Source organism: Neomonachus schauinslandi, chromosome 3 (genome assembly GCF_002201575.2).
Source record: "Neomonachus schauinslandi chromosome 3, ASM220157v2, whole genome shotgun sequence".
Taxonomy (NCBI): Eukaryota; Metazoa; Chordata; class Mammalia; order Carnivora; family Phocidae; genus Neomonachus; species Neomonachus schauinslandi.
Window position 1 is genome coordinate 168,140,776 of NC_058405.1, and position 15,744 is coordinate 168,156,519.

Here is a 15,744-nt window from a genome sequence, read left to right on the forward strand (position 1 = left end):
AAAATTGTCTACTCCAACTTTATCATTTCATAAAATGAGAAAATAGCTCTAATTTCTTTATCATAATCATGTCACTTTGGTTTAATGAAGATAAAATTGGACATATGATAGTTATTTAGTACATCTTAAAGTTAGCCTCCAATTAAACGTTATTTTAAGTATCTTTACTGCAATTTGAAACAGATAGGACCTTACACACACACACAGGGAGTGGCACATATATGGCAATTTATTATCAATCAGTTTACACTGAAGCCATGAGAATGTTTATTGTAGCATTCTTGAATATTTTCTGTAACTTTGAAATTTTTCAAAACAAAAAATTATGCACAGAAAGTTATATTGACCTTTTGTTTAAGATGGCATGGCAGATTGAATACACAAATTTACTTCCATTTCCTCTCAATTCCACTATACTAGCAATAAAGGAATTAATCAAGAGGCAGACACCAACAGTCATAGAGAGGAGGCAATAAAGATAGAATAATAAGAGTAGGAATTGGCTTACTAGTTGTAACTAATTTTGCATATGCATGACATCTGAAGCCTAATGTAGCAGGTAGGGAAACAGAGAAGAAATCCAATTTACACCACATGTGTATACCACCAAAGGCTCAAGTAGTGTTAGCACCACAAATTTCTGCAAATGGAGCAGGAGGGAGAAACTTCCGTTAGTAGGATTGTTTCAAAGTGTATTTAGGAGGCACCTAAGACTACAGATCTCCTCCCCTCCATCAAAAGGTTTGTGGACTATGGATATTAGGCAAAATGGAAAGAGAAGTACTCTGGTGAAAACAGTAGGGTTATGTAAATTTATATATGGAGAAAATTGGGGCCACCTTCCAGTTCCTTCTCCCAAATGGAGCTATGACTTCAAAATTCTGAAGCTTAAATTGTTTAAACCTCAAATTCCAAATCCAGCAAAATTTCAGTTAAGTGAGTGGATATACAGACATGTTCAGGCATGTCTGTTCTTAAACAACTTATCTCAGGGGGTGCCTGGGTGGCTCATTCAGTTGAGTGTTGGACTACTAGTCTCGGCTCAGCTCATGATCACAGTGTCATAAGATCAAGCCTGGCATTGGGCTCTGTGCTCAGCAGGGAGTCCGCTTGAGATTCTCTCCCTCTGCCCCTCCCCCATTCATGCTCTCTCTCTCTCTCTCTCTCTCTCAAATAAATAAATCTTAAAATAAACCACAAACTCATGTCACATACTTCCTTTCTCTGTTAGATGTGTTCATTAAGTAAGAGGGGGCGTTAAAAGAGTACATTTAATTAAGGAAACAAAAAATGACAGTGAAGGGATATTCCAGAATAAAAGCAGTACAAGAGACCAAGATAGCAGTCAGTCCAGAATGGAGTGGGACATATTGATCTGGAAAAGGTAATCCAAGAAGATGGAGATGATAGAATACTTAATGAGCTTAAAATACATTAAGGGTATGTATATTTAGCAGATGCTGAAGGTCAAATTAGGATTGATGCACAGAAACCTAAGCAAAGGTAAAATGAAGAAATTGATTTGATGTAAAGTACAAGACATACACAAGTAAAGCAAATCATGTATTTACTATAGAGCATGGCTGGGAATAGTTACATAAGCATAAGGACATAAATACAAAATGTTGATATAAGCAAACACCATATGACTATCCTGGAAAATGAAGGGAAGGGAAGTAGACTATACTTCTGCAAGGGGATAATGGGAAGAAAGTGAAAGGTACATTCCTGTTGTTCATAGTGACAAGTTAGTGTATGATGCATAAAATGGAAAAATCAAGAGTTGACAGTGTAAGCATAATATTTAGATACAGGGTTAAATGAAAAAAATAAATTGCTGAGAAATTGAAAGTGATTACTTTGGGCAGTGGAAAACAGGCATGAAATGGAATGGAGAGTCACTCTAGACTTCTGTCTTTTACTATTTGCCTTGCAGACATATTTGACTTTTATTATTACCTTAGAGCTATTTGAGAGGACATTATTAATTTTTAATCTCCACTACTATTTTAGTGGTGTTGATTTCAGCTGAGTCTAAAGATTATTGACAATTATGGTATATGTCTGATGGAGTATATGGAGTTACTGGATCCAGTCAGGGTCTTAGGTGCGGTATAAACTTTTACTTTTTTCAGTAAGGAAGAGTGGGGCAGAATGGGCAAGTGTCTTTGAGCAAGAAGAGATATAAGGCCAAACAGAAACAATAAGCTGGTAAAACGTCGTCGGCCCAATTCAAAAGACTGTTTTTGAGCCTTTGTGGGCAGAAGCTGAAATTGTTGTTTTCCAGATGGCTTTCAAGTAGATGCTGCAATCCCCCCCTCCTCAGTGGCCCCAGGGAGCCAGAGTCATAGAACAGGGGAGAACACCAGTTTCTATGCTTCCTTGCTAAGCCAACCACAGCAACACCTGAGGACTAGCAGCCCAGGGAGCATCGAGGGGCATCACCTCTGGCAAGGATACTGGCATCCTTAGGTAGTACCAGTCAACAGTGGTACCAGCCGATGGTGCCAGGGGGAGAAGAGACGCTCCATAGGGGGGCCAGGCTGGTAAGGAAGAACACTGCAAATATCACAGGAGGACTGGGACTGGGACATTGGTTTATAGGTACATATGAGGCACTCAGTAAGTGCCCAAACTATATGGGGAGACTTCTTTAGGGGTTTGAGTTTCTGTGTAATCAGCAAAGCCAGAAATTTGAGTTATTACTATGAATATGGCCCCATTTGGATCCAAAGGGTAGAAATATTTTGGTTTTACTTGCTGTATATTTTGGCAAACATTTGAAATAAAGCAAATCAATGTAGTTATAAGGAGAGTACAGATAAGAATGTGAGCCAAGTAATATTGTATTGTTATGAATTAATTAATTATTAACATTAATATTGAAAGTATAAACCAGAGGGCTCCTTCACTGAATTATGATATGCACACATATATACATATATACACCAACAAATAAGCAAAACATGTAATCAAACTAAATATCTAATTTAATAAAGTACCACATTAGATATTATCTAATTAAGTTAAATTTATACTGATTGCATTTTCTCTATTTCTCTTCTGGTGGCTCTCAGTCTCTTATGAGCCTAAGAGTCACCTAGGTTTGTCATTACAAGTAGCTATCCTGGCCCCACTCCCTGATAATCAGGGCTAGAAGTAGATCAGGAATCTGCATTTGTAGCAAGCTCTCCAGATGAAGCTACTGTAGGATATATGAAAATTAAGGACCTCTGGAATATTGCCATAAAATGTATCTATAATCTCGTTGCAAAAATCGTAATTTGCAGTTGTGGTTTGATTCCCCATTATAACACTAGAAGCAGTCAAAGGACGTAGTAATTCTCAGGTGTAAAAGGAGAAAACCAAAAGCTGGGTGGGCTTACTGCCCGGGTTATATTTGATAAGTACTAGGATCAGGTTTAAGATTCAGGATTTCTGATTCTTAGTGCAGTTGCTACTTCTTATGATACTGAACTTCATAAATTTCAGTTCCATCAGCACTTGGCACTGTAGCACTGTTATCTTGTTAACAAGAAGACAGTTCCAAACACCTGATATTAGTTGTATCTGAAGAATTGGGTCAAATTATACTTTATTTCCTGAGGAGCAACTAAAATCAAACAACAAATTTGCACTAACAGGTAAACAGCCATCACTTACAATATGCTTTCAGAAAAAGCCAAAGGAAACATATTTCTCTGATTTCCTGAGAGTATTATTTGGTACAGACCATTTCTTGAGAAAGAAAATGATGAAATTTAAAGTAAAAGAAAGATTTGGAGGTTATTTCAGGCTTCTTTTTCAGTATGAAATATATAAACAATTTTTTTTTCTTTTACAACTCAAGGAGTGATGATAATTCCATTCTAAATATGCATGTGAAAAGTTTACATCAGAAGAGCGTAAAAAAGTCACATGAAAGTTCTCTTTAAAAAAATCTATTAGTAAGTCCTGGCAAAAAAGCTGGGGTTGTATTAAGGAAAATTGCTCATCACACTACAAAGAGTATTTGAAACCAAATTGCAGAGTATTTGCATAATAGTTCTCTTTTTTTGAGAAAGAAAAGATGAACAAGACACTAATTGTAGGTTTTATTTTTTTTCATAAAGGAAATAGCAGATGGCTTTTTGGGGGGATAGGGAAAGAGATAAAGAAAAGAGAACGTGGATTCATTTAGAGTGATGAGTGGGATGGAAAGGGAAAAAAATTCCAATATTTTAATAATGGAGTGTTGGATTTCAATAAATTGCTCTGTGTTGAAATTAATAATGTCCCTTGTTACCTATCTCCGTGTGGGGCCTGTGGAAGCAATTTTGAAATCTTTGTTGCTGTACTAGAAAATGTCACCGAAGGCCACTGGAATAAATACAAGTTGACAGGTGCATTATCTATTTTTTCAGAAATAAAATTAGTTTCTGTCTTTGTTTTCCCTTCTGCTTTATAAATTTTTTTCTTATAGGTGAATTAAAGAGTTTTCTTGTTGGACAGAGGGGAAGGATGTAACAGGTGCTACGCTGAAAACTCTAAAGCAAGAACATTTTTCTTTACAATGAAGTCTGGTTTGAATAAGGACATTTTTTTAAAACTATCAAGGCACATCCAGGGCATAGACAAAAAGCTCTGAAGCATGTGTGTCATTATTCTCTTGCCTATGCTGTTTGTATCTCTATTTGTGTCTGAAGGGAAGATATTTCTGTACAATAATAAAAGTAAGCAATACCATTTGTCACATTAAGGTATCATTTTGCCCAGCCTTCAGAAGTTTATACCTTGCCACTTAAACGTGTTTTCTCACTTCTGTTGGTTAGTGGTTTCATGAAAAGAAAAAATAAAAGAAAAACATATGGCCAGTGAAAACTTATGGGCTCTTCTGTTTCTTAAAAATGTTAACTTCAGCCAAACTTTCACTGTTTCATTATGTCTATGGACCATTACTTCAATGCCCTCCAGCTAAAAATGGGTAAAATCTCATTGCATCAGGGATAAGGAAGATAAAAGGGGGGATAGAGAAAAGAAAAGATAGACAATTAATGTAGACATAAAACTGTGTTTAATGTAACAGTCAGCAGATTTGTGAATGCTTGGCACAAACGCCTCTCCTAAAGACAGTGAGGGTGATGGGGATGAAGAAAACAAAGGAGATAATGCTGACAGCAGTGATGAAAGATGAAATAAAATCACTGGTCCATAATAATGTTTTACAAACATGTTTTGCTGCAGATGGTATCTAGATAATAACATAAATGAAATCAGCATCTGTTTCCTCACATCTAGAATAAATAATAATTTACTTGTGTGAGTAGGTGACCAGTAATTAGATAGACTGAATTGATATGCCATTAAGTTTAAGTCTGTCCACATTGCTGGCTGGGCTCAGCACTCTTTTCTAATCTCTGCCATCCTTTGGGCGGACATGAACATTCAAGATTAGGATCCTTCTAACTTTTGGTGTCAAAAGTCTTCCATCCCCAATCTCCATGATTCACCCATTGAGTAGCTGGATCTCAGACTTTGATTCTACTAACAGTGCTACACAATGAAGAACTTCATGAGTAATTCTACACTGGGTAGATTTCTACTTTCTGGCTGTTTCCTACCTCCCCCTCCCCCTAGGTATACTGAATTTCCCTTCATCCTTATATTTTCCTACCACTTTGTTATACATTTTCTCACTTAAAAATATTTATTGAGGACCTGCTTTGTGCTTGCCACTGTTACTGAAGTTGGGTCTACCATAGCATCTCTATCATCATGAAGCTTTCACTCTACTGGGAGAGGCAACCAATATACAGGAAGAACAAATATAAAACAGACATATAAGTAATCATAAGTCATATTAAAGGTTATGGACAAAATAAATAGAATATTGTAATAGATAATAAAATGGTGGCTACAGAGATACTTTAAATAAAGGTAGTCAGGAAATGTGTCCTGAGATCTGAGAAGAAGCCAGATAGACAAATACAAGGAAAGAGCGTAAGAGCTGGGTGAATTTGGGAAGCTCTGCGGAGACTCAAGTGTCTGGAATTTAGCAAAAGCTGTGATGGCAATGAGATGAGATTGGAAATCCAAGTAGAGGCCAGATCATGAAAGGTTTTGCAGTAGTGGGAAGAAGACTGGAATCATTCATAATTTTTTAAATGCCTGCTTTCTATTATGCTTCATTTACTCCTGTCTCAGTCTGAACTCCAGTGGTGACTATTACAATAAAGCGTTTACCGTCATATAATTTTTTCCCCTTGATATTCCCATTGTGCCACTCCTTGGCCAGAGGCAACTCCCACCATCTTAAGTCTCCTCAAACTTTCAAATATTGCTTGGGAAAGGAATCAATTCATGGAGATTTGTCCTAAGTCTCCTGATTTGATCCTCCCAAAATAGCCCTTTGTTATCCTTTTAAATTTCTTTCTCTATTACATTTATTATGATGTGTATCTCTGAGTAGAAAAAAAAAAACACAAATAACAAAAACAACTTTCTACCTTTCACAATATTTACTCTGTTTAATGTACTCCTGACATCATCCCATTTTGTTTCCGTGAATGGTTTTGCCATTGTTTATCTCTAGTACAACTTCATCTTCACTCCATATTGGCACCTTCACTGTACCTACAAGTATATTTAGAATTCCCATATTTTAAAAGTGAAAGTTCCCTAAATTGTGCCATTTCTTCACTTTGGTAATATTTGCTATTTTCGCTTTGGCTGTTTCTTCATTTTATAGTCCTTCACTCCCTAGGGCTCTAGTTTTTCTGCAACTTACTGCATTCTTACTATTCAAATCACTCTTGAAAAAAAGCACCACTAATCTTTTTACCAGTCAACAGGCTTATTCTCTTTTTTACATTTTCCTCAGTTTCTGCACTGTTTTATCTCACTGACCATGCTACTTTTTGAAAATCCCTCTGTGGCTGATGTTAATATTTTATTCTACCCTAAATCTTTGGTCTCTCTGAGTACTCTCATTGCAATTATTGGTACCTGCTTTTTGCTTTTTCCTACCATACACTCAACGTGGAAATGCTACCATGGCTTTGTCCCTAATATTCTTTGCTTTCATCTGTAATCTCTTGCATCCATATATTTTACGACTTTAGGAGAGTTGATAGGGTTATCAAAAATATATGGAGTTCTCTGTAAAATTGTGTGGTTTTTCATAATTTGATTTAGTTTGAAGCTCTGTAAGTAGCATTGTTATTTATAGGATAGATAATAAAATTCATTGTAATCATATCCAAAATATCTGTGTAAAATATCTGTCCAAAATATCCCAAACATAAAAATTATGCTGTACCCATATTCTAAGTTTTCTTTTCCACACCTGTAATTTCAACTGTCATCTCTGAGCAGAAACAAATAGCTCTTATAAATGTGTATCTCCTATTTCATTTTTATTAATTATTTGTTAAACGTCTGCCATCGTTGATCATGCCTCTGAAAGTAGTAATATTATCTTATCATATTCATTAGTCTATTACCAAATTCTTATAGAGTGTATAACTCATAGTAAGGGAGTGATATAATTTTCTTAATAAGTGAACAGAATTTTTATTATGTTTATTATATTCCCTCCTTCCCAACCTACCTCATCGCAGGAATCAACCCATATTTCAAATGCTTACTAGTCATCTTGACATAGATATCCTACTGGACCTTAAATTTAAGGCACAAGGTAAATGTCTCCATAAGAGCTTGTCTGCTGCTAATTTTGTAAATTTCAGAAACAGTTTCTAATTTGGTTTTCTTTTTCTTTTTTTTTTTTTAAACACAAATTTCATTTTTTTTTTTTAAGATTTTATTTATTTGCGAGAGAGAGAATGAGAGACAGAGAGCATGAGAGGGAGGAGGGTCAGAGGGAGAAGCAGACTCCCTGCTGAGCAGGGAGCCTGATGTGGGACTCGATCCAGGAACTCCAGAATCATGACCCGAGCCGAAGGCAGTCGCTTAACCAACTGAGCCACCCAGGCGCCCCTCTAATTTGGGTTTCGAATCTTGGATTCCTATTTGGCATTTTTTTTCCCATTGTTTTGCATCCTACCCATATCAAATACTTTGCCAAGTCTTATTGTTTTTTTCCAATGGAGTTTAAATCTCTATGGTTCTATGTCTTTTTATTCTGACCCCTACTTAAGTTCAGACTTTCATCACTACTGTAAAAAGAATGCTGATTTTTTTTTCATTACCTCTAGTCTATTTTTGTTATAACCTGCAAAAAAATCCTAGGCATTTTTGTGGTGCCACATGGAGAGCTTTAACATTGCATGTACTCAATAAATATTTGTTGAATTAAATTTGACATGTTGAAAATTATAATAAATTTTGTAATAAAGAAGCTTAGACTTTGCTCTCAGCTATGACACTAATGATTTGTGGGACTGGCCTGCTATTTTTTTTTTTTTTGCCCCTCCATACCCATTCTCCATCCTTCTTCACTTTTCCATGTGCCTAGTGAAACTGAACCAAATGGATGACAACAGGCTTTCATTTGGGGTCAGCCAATGGAAAGCAAGAGCAGAATATTGAGGGGAGAATAGAGTGAACTTAGTATCCTTCAACCTCCACTTTCCTGCATCTCTCAAAGGCCATAGTTGCTGTCAGTTCAGGGTAAACTTCCCCTTGTTCCTTCAGGCCTAGCAGTTCCATTATTAGTCTTGAGATGCTTTAACAATCCTTGTTGGTGTTCCTCAACCCTGCCCATACCTTTATTAAAACCCCTTTGCTAAACTCCCTAGCGTTACTCCGACTTTGTATACCATGTGATTCCTGCTGGGATTCTTCTGATGCAGTAATCTTAGACAAGTCACATAACTTAACATTTATTTGTAAAATGACAGTTAGGGTCACTGATGGCAAAACATGGCATGCATCCTAGTCCAATACCCACTCCCCTTGCCCATGGCAGATATGGCTAAACAATCATTGTAGTAGGCTGATAATGAATCCTAAAATATGTCCATACTTGAATCTCAGGAACCTGTGAATATTACCTTATTTGGAAAAAGGGTCTGCACAGATACAGTTAAGTTAGGGGTTTTGACATGAGGAGATCATCCTAGATGATCCAGGTGGGCCTTAGTGCCATTACAAGTACCCTTATAAGAGAGAGGCTAGAAGGAGATTAGATGGAGATAGAGAAGAAAGCAACAGGAAGGAGAAGGCAGAGATGACGGGGATGCAGCAACAAGCCAAGGAGAAATTGCAGCCACCAGAAGCTAGAGAAGGCAAAGAACAAGTTTTTCCTTAGAACTTCTGGAGGGTATGCAGACCCACCAACACCTTGATTTCAGGAGTCTGGTCCCCAGAAATGTAATATAACATATTTCTGTTGTTTTCAGTCACCAAGTGTGTGGTAACTGGTTATAGCAGCCACAGGAAACTATCTGACACAATTACTGTATTCTTCCCTGTCTGGACTGAGTAAAGACTCCCGATCCTTCTCAAGTCCATTCTTTAAGCAACCGAAACCACTTTACTGGGAGGTAAAGGTGAGATTAAATATCATTGCCTTGACTTTACACATATTTTAAAAGTTAATGTTGCTACCAAACCGTATATAATTTGGATGTCCTATATTGGTCTGACCTAAATGATGCAGATCCTTTTAATTTAGAAATTAACATATATGGGGCGCCTGGGTGGCTCAGTTGGTTAAGCAACTGCCTTCAGCTCAGGTCATGATCCCAGGGTCCTGGGATCGAGTCCCGCATCGGGCTCCCTGCTCTGCGGGGAGCCTGCTTCTCCTTCTCCCTCTCCCACTCCCCCTGCTTGTGTTCCCTCTCTCGCTGTGTCTCTCTCTGTGAAATAAATAAATAAAATCTTTAAAAAAAAAAAAAAAAAAAAAAGAAATTAACATATATGTATAATAGTTAAATTATATGGTGTAGGCAAAGAACTTACCACAATGCCTAGTGAACTCTTAAAAAATTCGGTTAGTATTACGTTAGTATTAAATCAATTATATCAATAGGGAATGTGATTGTTGGGTAGGAAAAGCATAGCCAACAGTCTGGGAAAAAAAGCTTTAGCTGCAGGGTAACTGGTCACTTTAATCTTTTCGAGTCATGGGGTGGAGGGCGTTAATCTGGAAAGGAAGGCAGGAAAACCAACCAAAAAAACCAAATTTTTTTTTTTCTGTCAGCACTTTAGAAGCTATCATTTTCTACTTAAGCCTGAGAGCTAGAAACATCTCCTCCCACCTTCAACATAAAGTAGTCATGAAGACTTAGGAGATGGCCAAAAGTAGCTTATTGAGTTGCAAGAGAACTTCAAGGACTATATAAGTTTGTTCTGTAACAGAGTAAATAGCCATTGGGGTTAAAGTAGATAATAGAGACCAAGGGGTCCTGGTGAATGCTTGTAGTTAGGGCACAAACACTTTATAGCCTACTGACTCATCTTAGCAAAGTTACAGAAAAAGAAGCACAGTGGTGTCTGTAATTAACATTTCAGGACTGATATGGAAGAACAAGCTCAGTAAGGGCCAGCATGGATCTTCTGGAGAGGACACCGCAATATGCTATAGAAAATGAAAACACAAACATACTAGAACTAGAATAAATCATCCAAGGCTAAGGATTCCACCACCGGGGGAAAAGAATAATTATCAACTTCCAAATAATGTTTATTGATTTCACTTTTTTCTCTTTATAAATGAAACTCAATTTCTGTAACACTTATTTAATCTGTAAGATCTGTATTTAGTTCAGCTATCGCTTTTCAGTTGTTAGTAAACAACTCTAAAGTCACCTATTAAAAAGATAAATTAAGTAAAGTCACCTGGTAAAGAATTCCATCAGATCATAATAATAACTGCTACTTTTTGTCAAATTGTGCCTGGCATAATGCTGTTGATGTTAGATATGAACTCATGTGGTCCTCAGGACAATCTTGCCCAACACATATTACCATATCTAAGTGATAAGGAGGCAAGTTTGAGAAGGATAAGCAATTTGCCAAGATCCCAAAGTTAGTAAGTAGCCAAGTTGGGATCTGAATCTGGTTCTCATTATATTCACAGCCAAGACTCTTTCTATCATGTTATCTCCTCAGGATCTATTAATGTCTAGGTGACCAGGTAGACACAGCAGATTTTGTGCTCATTATTTTAGTGTCCTGATACGAGTTATCACTGATAAGATTAACCCGTTAACAGAATCTTTATGAAGTGACATTCTAATAGGTACTCACCATTTTTTTCCCCCATAAATCAGGTGAGTACAACTTATCCTCAACTACTTGGAATTAATCCACCCATAATAAAATGCTAAATAGCCTTTGCAGGAGGGGACTAAGACTAACTCATATCTTTATTCTCATTTCTGCATAGGATAACTTGTTTCTAGGAATGTTCAATTATTTAAAAAACTAAATTTGATTTATTTATTATTTTTTTTTTTTTAATTTTTTTTTTTTAAAGATTTTATTTATTTATTTGAGACAGAGAGAATGAGAGAGAGAGAGCACATGAGAGGGGGGAGGGTCAGAGGGAGAAGCAGGCTCCCCGCCGAGCAGGGAGCCCGATGCGGGACTCGATCCAGGGACTCCAGGATCATGACCTGAGCCGAAGGCAGTCGCTTAACCAACTGAGCCACCCAGGCGCCCTAAAAAACTAAATTTGATTTAAAATAGATCAGAATCTAGTAATTTTGGTAACAACTCTTATTTAGTCACTTACGATTTTATGATTTTCTATTTTGTATAATTTGGGAAATTAATACTCAATTCTACTTTCCTAGATACTGTACCTCCCTTAAAGGAAGACATCTATTGTCTTTCTAATTCGCAAGAATAATCTGTTAATTAATGATGATTATATTAAAGGCATGTAACAACAAACAGCTAAATAAAATTAGGGAAACCATCCTTTAATACCTAATAAAAATCTCAAATATACCTCTGATAAAGGAGCAGGCTGGACTGTGTTCTTTATGATTTACTCAAGATACAATAGTGACTTTAATTAAGTCTTCCATTTTTCACTTACTAGTTCCATGCTCATATAGGATAATTCATATATAAAAATCATTTGTCCTATCATTTATTTCTTTCTTATCTCCTCTACTTTTTATAATGAACTTAATTATTACCATCAGATATATTAAATTTGAAACCATGATTTATATGCAAATTCTTGTATTAGATACTCATATCAATGTTATTTTAGCATTCTACACTGATCCTGATGTCAAGGGCATTCAGTTAGAGGTAATAACCAGAAAAAGTCTGCATTAATGTTACTTATGCTTTTATGTTTTTAATATAGTGGCAGTAAATGATATTACTACCCACTCAGGCAAAATGAGTTAAAATGAACCCTGAAAGAAAATATATGGTATCACAGAAGACCCCTATTGTTAACATATTTGCTTCAGGAGGCTATGAGTCAAAGGAATGTGTGGCTTTGAGGCTAGATACACACTGTGCAGGGGTTAGAAAGTAGCAGTGGAAAAAGAAGTACCTCATAAAGAATCTCTGTAAGAAGGCATCCAATCCTGATCTGGCATTTGAAACCAGCCACTGAAAATTAACCAATATTTTAGAAATGGAATGGTATCTTAGATTTCTATAATGGCTACCCTTTTAGAAAAGGTCAATTCATGGTCATTACATTCATCATCAGCAAACTCAAACAGTGGTGCAGTGCACTAGAATGCTTATTTTGTTATATATTACTTTATTAATAACTGTATGTGTTTAAGAGTATTCACAGGGAATAGCTAACCATTCTTTCATTCATTCATTAACTTATCTCCAATATTATTTTATTGTCTAAGGGTTAACCTTTACAATTTTTGTACCCTCCATGAGAGTACAAAAATTAAAAAGACATATATTCTACTTTCAAGTAGTTAATATTGTAGTAGAAGTCTTTAAAATTGAGTGAAATTAGTTATGAACATAAATAATAGTTATGATAAATATTTATGATATAAGATTTTTATAATAATTCACTGAAGACAGAAGAAACTGAAGGTGGGGAAACAAAAGCTTTGTTAGGAAGAAAAATAGGAGTGTGGATATCAGTATGTGGAAAGAACATGTTGTAACAGAATAAATAACATGGGTCAGGTGGTATGATGAGGAGAAAGAGGTGTGGACACTGATTCCTGCAAATTCTTTCCGGCGTCTGCTCTTCTACTTGTTACGTGATAAGAAGAAAGTTATTCACACTGTCAAAACCTCAGGGTCTTCAGTTATATACAGCTAAAGATCAATAATGCCTACCTAGCTCATATAACAACCATTTCACATAATATGTACAAAAGAGTCTAGCACAGAGGCTGGTTCATAACAGTTATACAATATAATTAGCTTCCTTTCCTTCAAAAATTAGGAAAGTGGGTAAGTCTGCATGCAAAGGGAATAGGAATAGATCAGCTTATGTGGGTCATCCAGTACATGACAGAACACAGTTAAGGAGCAAAGCTGGAAAGGCAGGCTGGTCCTAGGGCTTGGAGGATTTTAAATAATAGCCTGACGTTCGGATTTGATTCTATCAAAATGAGAATCAACTCAAAATGCTTGCACAAGAAACATGTAATCTAGCAGCACTGTTCTCAGGACAAATCATTGGCAAAGGGTCTGAAAAATAAGAGATTGGAAAGCTGCTGTCCGTGAATGAGGAAATGGGATCCTAGTACAGTGAATCCTGAGAAATATGAAATGAATGACTAACTTGCCAAAGGCAGATACATTTTTAAAGGACCTTAAGCTTGTGTACTCTAGTATCTGAGCTGGGGTTTCCCACTTCAACTTTTTTTTTTTTAGCCCTTCCATAAATAACAGAGAATCTTGAGGACTTTGTCTTGTGGATGGTGAAGACCTGGTCTACAAGTCAAGACAAAAACATTTTCCTGTTTTTTCTGGACACACATACTCTCTTTTAATCCTCCTCCCTGTCATGGGAAATGATTTGCCTCCAATATGAGTAGAATTTTGCTTCTCAACATCTTTATTCTCATCATTCCCACACCCGTTTGTATTTTCTTCATAATCCACTTAATCCATATGGATGAATTTCTTTTCCATCAAATTCCGTGTGAGTGCTGGTCAGTCTACTCATTGCCACATTCACACATATCCTCTGCCTAATACTAGCATAGCAATTACTTTTTGACCATTCTGCTAAACAATTCTGAAAAGGGCAAAAGAATTTGTGGTATTCAATAGTCAGTGTACTGTCTAATAATGTCGGTTCTTTACAGGTAGACACAGGGACAGCTTTCTGAGGGTGCATGCTGTGACTTCTGTCTGTGGTATCTATTAATTGTTGCTATGTCGTTGTTCTATACCCACATATGAGTATATAACAAACTCTGGGGCTATTCTACTGATCTTTTCTACTGTTTATCCTTTAGAATATTATAGCTTCCAGAATTTCTAAAGTCCTTGTGTAAATATTATTTAATTTTAAGAATCTGATGACCATGACCTAAGTCTTCATTCTAAGAACCAGACTGAACTGAGATGGAACTGGTACTAGAAACCTAAATATAAGATCATTTTGAGAGTTAAAGATTAAAAATTTAAAGTCAGTAGTCATGATTACGAAAATTTTGGATTATTAGAAAATATTTCTATGGCACTTCAACTCTTAGGAATTATTTGCTTCCATCTGTTTCATCAGAGGAACCAGAAAATTATTATTTATGATAACACTTAGATAGGTTACTTACATTAAAATAATTCATATATTCAGAACAATTATTCATCAAATCTTTAAATGGTATGCAAAACCCACTCGTAAAAAATAAATTCTTCACTTTTTAGGTATTTTAATTGAAAGTTATATCAATTAAAATTCACAGATATTAAAACATGTTCTGGAACATCATAAGGTGAAATTTATTTCAATTTTAAAAATCATAGTACAGAGAAAGCAAGTATTTGAAGATTCTTCTAAACCAATTTCAGTGATTTTTAAGTGCAAACTATGCAATTAAATTTTAAGTGTGATTAAAGAAGCAACGTACTTGAGGATATCTGCAATATCAGTACAGAGTTATGATGCTTTTTAACATTCAGGCATTTTTGCACAACTAACATATTTTCCTTGGAAATGTAATTTAAGTATTTAAATGCTTCATTTGGTAGTTATTGGATGCCTTTATATGGCTTTGAAAATAAACACCTACAGATATTCCACTTATGAACTAAGAATTTCTTTTTTTTTTTAAGATTTTATTTATTTATTTGAGAGAGAGAATGAGATAGAGAGAGAGCATGAGAGGGGGGAGGGTCAGAGGGAGAAGCAGACTCCCTGCCGAGCAGGGAGCCCGATGCGGGACTCGATCCTGGGACTCCAGGATTATGACCTGAGCCGAAGGCAGTCGCTTAACCAACTGAGCCACCCAGGCGCCCAAGAACTAAGAATTTCTAACAGGATAGTATACTTTAAAAAAAAATTTTTTTAAAGGTTTGATTTATTTATCTCAGAGAGAGAAAGTGAGAGAGAGAGAGTGAGAGAGAGAGAGAGCATGAGCAGGGGGAGGGGCAGAGAGAAGCAGATTCCCCACTGAGTGGAGAGGCAGACTCTGGACTCAATCCCCAGACTCCGGATCACGATCCAAACTGTAGGCATATGCTTAACTGACTGAGCCACCCAGGTGCTCCATGGGACAGTGTACTTTTTGGAGAAAACGCCCAATAATGGAATTCACTTGATCAAAAAAACAGAGATTTACTTAGCATTTAAGAAGTATCCAGCCATATTCTAAAAATAAAAACTGCTTTTCACACACA

At 36.2% G+C, this 15,744-nt stretch overlaps 1 protein-coding gene across 1 annotated transcript in view; it reads right to left on the reverse strand.

Moving 5' to 3' along the window:
• Nucleotides 1-15,744, reverse strand: part of ERBB4 (erb-b2 receptor tyrosine kinase 4) — a 674,126-nt gene that overhangs the window by 152,552 nt on the left and 505,830 nt on the right. The window lies entirely within an intron of this gene.